General features: G+C 51.2%; 1 long non-coding RNA gene across 1 annotated transcript; it reads right to left on the bottom strand.

Annotated features, from left to right (window-relative positions):
• Positions 1-688: 688 nt before the first annotated feature.
• LOC136792905 (uncharacterized) lies at positions 689-3,652 on the bottom strand. Its single transcript, XR_010837501.1, has 3 exons — positions 3,399-3,652; positions 1,717-1,882; positions 689-871 (listed from the first exon to the last, which is right to left on the bottom strand). It is a non-coding gene; the product is annotated as an uncharacterized lncRNA (long non-coding RNA).
• Positions 3,653-5,887: the final 2,235 nt, after the last annotated feature.

The raw sequence follows: 5,887 nt of genomic DNA, 5'->3' as shown, positions 1-5,887 counted from the left end.
ACATTCACACACTCACACACATTCACACACACTCACACACACACATTCACTCTCACACATTCTCTCACACACATTCACACACACATTCACACACTCACACACATTCACTCACACACACACATTCACACACTCACACACATTCACACACACTCACACACACACATTCACTCTCACACATTCTCTCACACACATTCACACACACATTCACACACTCACACACATTCACTCTCACACACACACACACACACGTGAAGGTTGTGTGTGGCTGGACCAGGCTGCCCAGCATCCTCATCCCCCGATCGTCTCTTGGATCTGTGAGTAACAAACTATGTTTTCAATGGCAATTGCCTCATGATCTCCTGGTCTCACCACACCTAAATAATGATACAACTATACTTTAAAACACTCTCTGAACCTCAGTTTCCCCATTTGTAACCCGGGGTTTCATCCCCCCGCTCTGCCTCACAGGGTCTCGGCAGGAATCAGACGTGATGGTGCTGTAAAGAGCCTGGAAACTGGAAAAGGACGCTGCAGAGGAGAGGAGGCGTGTCTAAACCCAAAGGCAGCCGTTTGAGGACCCCGCCATCAGCCTGCCGCCTCATCATACCTCTTTGGAGCAGGTAGGGCCAGAATGATGAGCGCTCTCTCCAGTCTGGTAAACTGAGGTACAGAAAGGTAAATGACTCACCCAAGGACGGGCAGCTGTTTATTCAAAGATCCAGGACTGGAGGGCTTCCCTGGTGGCGCAGTGGTTGAGAGTCCGTCTGCCGATGCAGGGGACGCGGGTTCGTGCCCCGGTCCGGGAAGATCCCGCGTGCCACGGAGCGGCTGGGCCCGTGAGCCATGGCCGCTGCGCCTGCGTGTCCGGAGCCTGTGCTCCGCAATGGGAGAGGCCGCGACAGTGAGAGGCCCGCGTACCGCAAAAAAAAAAAAAAAAAAAAAGATCCAGGACTGCAAATTGAGAAAGGGGCTGAAGTGTAATCCAGGCCAGCTGGGGTGAACCACAGAGAGGGTCTCAAAGGAGGTGGCGCAGCTGGTAGAGAGACACATAGTGCCAATGTGCACACACGCGTATGCACACACGTGTTCACACCACCCTTTCTGCCAGCACAGGCAGAATTAAGAATGCACGCAGAGTTGAGGACTGGCTAGACAATTACCTTTCACTCCCGCTCCTCATGTCTCCCTCCTTGTCCTTGGACACAATTGGGAATCTCTTTTATTTTTTATTGTTGGGGAACCTCTTTTAGATGCACAATTCAGCCCCTTCTCCAGCTGGCACTGTTTTTGCACCTCCCCACGTGACTCCCCCCTCCCCACGATTTTCCGTCACAGCCCTCTTGGCCCAGCGAAGCCTGACAAATCCTTCCTGCAAACGTGTACATCTCAGGCTCAGCATAACCTCCGTAAATAAAATTAAAACACGGATGAAGTGACTCGGGCTAACTTAACGGGTTCTGCTCACAGCAGCATTAACAGCATCTGCTTTCTCCCCACATCACAAACATTTCTTGTCTACAGTAACCATTCAGGCCAAGTCCATCTTGGCCAGGGAAGCTTATTGCCCCAAAGACCCCAAATAACCAGACCACAATGAATAGACTCCCCCCACCTTCCCACCCAGAGTGTGTTGGGGGCCAGAGGAGTGAGGCAGCTGTTCTCTTGTGCGGACAGAAAATGACAACAATAACCATAGTGATTGTCAATGTCACTTACTACGTGCCAGGTGCTGTTCCAAGCATTTTGCCTATCAGCTCATTTCGTCCTCATTCCAACTCCGTGGGACAGATAATATCATTGTGCCATTTTACAGGTGGGGGCACTTGCGGAGACTGAGACCATCTGACAACCCAAGATCAGCATCCTCGCGTGGCAGTGACCCCTGGAGCAGAGAAACGACGGCCCCTTGAGGTGGGACGTGCACATTCCACTTTGCCACAGTCCCCACCGCCCCCTATCGTCACATTGTGTCTGCCCGGCTCATTTAAGTCACTTGCTCCCTCCCTGCAGGTGTCTGGGTTTCAACCCCCACACCGTGCTGCCTCCTCCACCCTCACCCGATTCATAAAGAATCAGGATCTGAGACCTGAAGATCTGAAAAAAGTTCCACCCTTCCCCTTGCTTCAGACCGACTCCTCCAGGAAGCCTTCCTTGTTTAATCATCAACTCTGCAGGGCCTGAGCGACAGGGATTCTTGCAGGTCATCTGGTCCTAACTCATCACTTACAGATGAGAGACTGGGATACAGAGAGCCATGAAATTCTGCTCCACGCTCCCCGGGCATCCAGCCCCATCCCACCAACACGGTCACAACTCCCATTCCTCCCCGAGGCGGGAAACGGGCCTGGCATTGTTCACATGCTTATTTTACAGATGAAGGAACTGAGGCGAGACGCTGGGTCCCTCTTTGCAATATACGAGGCTGCTCTCATGTCCCAGGTCTCCCTTGCCTCCCAGCCAAGGCTGTTTTCCTCCTCGTCACCCTTGACTCTTCCCTGAGCTCTAGCACCAGGTCCAGGCCCCCCTCGCCTTCACCTGGGCCTCAGGGGTCTCGAGCCTGGAGCTCCCACTGACCCGATATTCGGGCCCTCCATTCGGCCTCCGCCATTTACAGCACCCCCCGACCCCGGCTATATTCTGTTTCCAGGCTGAGGCGGGGCCTGGTTCTGCCCCTGATTTCCCAGCTGGAGAAGGAGCATCATAGAGGCTAAATGTGACCCGAGGTCACAGCTGCTGCTGGCAGATCTGGAACCAGCCCGTTTTACCACGTTCCCCTCTCCACGCTGCCCGGCTCTCCACAGAAGCTGCCCGCTAGCCCCGTGATCGCTCCCCCTGCTCGGCCCTCCCTCCCGGGACCCTCACCACTCGGGAGGGAGGCGTCCCCTTCTCTGGGGTTCGCACTGGAGTCTCGGACCCATCCCAGGATAATCATTTTCTCAGAGCCTCTGACACACAAGCCCTGGCAGATCCTTGAGACTCTGCTCCCTCCTCCTCCGCTGGATGCTGCCTGACTCCGGAGCCCCCTAGCAACACCCAGACAGCTGTGCAGTTGGGCACTGTCTACACCCCCCCACACACACACCCTCATGCTGCCGTCCTAATTGTCACTCACTAGGCATCACCACACGTCCTGCACGGAGCAGCTGCCAACAGCAGGGACTGTTGCACAGCCCGTCACTCCCGCAGACCGGGGAACCTCTCCCCCACCAGGCCACCAAATGCCCTCAAGCAACTGGGGGTGGACCTCCGGGACTGGCAGGGAAGGTCCACTCCGAGCCGGGGAAATCTTGCTTGGCCGTAATTAAACTCCACCACCGTGCAGGCTGCAGACAAAAGGGAACCCATAATGGGATTAGGATTGTCATAAATTAAAATCATAAATTCAATGAACGACTTACCGGTCTCCCGCTGGAAACGGCTGGCCCACAACGGCCGGCTTTGATAGGCGTAATCGAGGTACTGTGGGAAGATGGGTCAGTGCAACCAGGCGGGCTGCAGGTGGGGAAGACTTAACCCAGTTGCCCGCCCGAGCTGATGGGGCCAGGCCAGGGGACTCTTCCCCAGACAGCCTCCCACAAAGGCAGACCATGACAGCCGATAGTGCTCCAGAGCCAGCAGTGGCTCCCTATTACCCCCACAGTCTAATGCAGCCTGGCTCTTCTCCAACTTCCCACCTTAGAATTTGCTGATACGTGCCTCTGCCACCCACCACGTGGGCACCCATGAAATGACGTCAGCTTGAGCTGAGGTCTGAAGGATGAGCCAAGAGAGGAGGGTGGGGGAGGCGTAAAGAGCTCTCAGTGCAGGGAGGAGTATGTGCAAATGTCCTGGGGTGGGAGCAGCAGGGGATCCTAGTTTTGTGGGACCTGAAGTTTATACAACTTGGGTGGGAAGTGGGGGCTTTTTTTAAAAAAAAAAGAATGCCAAAGAATGCAAAATTGCATTCATCATTCAAAAGAGTGAATTCAAAGAATGCAAAATTAGATGTGAAAGTTAATGTTTATTTACAATGAAATAAAGCTCTAAATAAAGTTTAACATGAAATAACGTTTATTTAGAATGAAAAAGTACAACTTACATAGTTTTTAAAGCTGAAAAATACCACAAAAATCTAGGAAAAAAATATATATCTTTATTAACTGCCTAGCACCTCTATAATAGTTTCTTCTTACATTTTTGACTGCAAACTGTTGTATTCCCTCTTCGTATGTCAAGATTTTTGTAATATCATTTTCTAGAGAGAAGATAGATAATTCCTTTAGCATGGCTGAATGAAATACACCCACACATAAAACGCATATAGGTATATTAATCTATATATATGTATAATAAATATATTTTGCTATATGGGATGCATGAAACACATGGCTTCACACACAGACACACTCATTGTCTGTAGAGCTGCTGCAGGTTTATGCCCTACTGTGGTCTGCAGAATAATGGTCCCCCAAAGATGTCTGTGCCCTAATCCCCATAATCAGCGAACACGTTCAGTTACGTGGAAAATGGGAACTAAGGTCGCATATGGAATTAAAGTTGCTGATCAGCTGACCTAAAATAAAGAGACTGTCCTGGATGATCCAGGTGGGAACAATGTAATCACAAATGTCCTTGAAAATGGAAGAGGGAGGGCTTCTCTGGTGGTGCAGTGGTTCAGAATCCGCCTGCCGATGCAGGGGACACAGGTTCGTGCCCTGGTCCGGGAAGATCCCACATGCCGCAGAGCGGCTGGGCCCGTGAGCCATGGCCGCTGAGCCTGCGCGTCCAGAGCCTGTGCTCCGCAATGGAGAGGCCACAACAGTGAGAGGCCTGCGTACCACAAAAAAAAAAAAAAAAAAAATGGAAGAGGGAGACAGAGAGAGAACCAGAGAGGTGCAGCATGAGAAGGATTCGGCCCAGCATAGGTGGAGGAAGGGGCCGCAAGCCAAGGAATACAGGCAGCCTCTAGAAGCTGGAAAAGCAAGGAAACAGATGTTTCCCTGAAGGCCTCCAGAAAGGAATGCAGCCCTGCCCATACCCTGATTTCAGCCCTTGATTTGAGATCCATTCGGGACTTCTGATCTTCAGAACTGTAAGATGACACATTTGTGTTGTAGAAGCCACTCAGTCTGTGGTAGTCTGTTACAGCAGCAATAGGAAACTAATACACCTACAAACACAGGAATTAGAATCAATTCCATTTCACATGATTGCCATTGGGAAAAAAAATACACACACACAGAGTGCATTTATACTTGTACATGATATGTTCTCAAATATGTTCCTTGGTGCAGACAACTCCTGTCTTGATGAGGCATCGATGAGAACCTTTAAATCTTCTGTTTAAAATGACCATATCCAGGGAATTTCCTAGCGGTCCAGTGGTTGGGACTTGGCACTTTCACTGCCGGGGACCCTGCTTCAATCCCCACAAGCCACACCACAGCCAAAAATAAATAAAACAAAATTTAAAATAAATAAAATGGCTAATTTAAAGAAAATAAAATAAAAATAAAACGTCTACATCCAATGACCTGCTTCCCACTGCACATGTGTCAGACCTTCCAGGCCAGGACCCCCAGGACATGCTCACCTTGCATGTCAACCCCTGCCCCTGTGTCGTCATGTCACGACCTTGGGCGAGTCACGGGTGGGTGGTAGGAGTGCTTCTTAACTAGACTCAGAGACTGTGGACCACATACATATATCCGCCATGGGGCGCACACTAAACGAATCCCCCACTCAGCCTTGACCTAGATGGATTCTAAAACTGCCCATGGCCACGCCAGAGCCCCTGATCCTAGGGCAGCAGTAAGGCGGAGGAGCCTGAGTGGACAGAGCCAGCAGTCTTAACAGACTGCAGTTAACATCATCGACGGGGCTTCCCTGGTGGCGCAGTGGTTGGGAA

The sequence above is a fragment of the Kogia breviceps genome, chromosome 1 (assembly GCF_026419965.1).
Source record: "Kogia breviceps isolate mKogBre1 chromosome 1, mKogBre1 haplotype 1, whole genome shotgun sequence".
Classification (NCBI taxonomy): domain Eukaryota; kingdom Metazoa; phylum Chordata; class Mammalia; order Artiodactyla; family Physeteridae; genus Kogia; species Kogia breviceps.
This window is presented reverse-complemented; position numbering and strand designations above follow the sequence as displayed.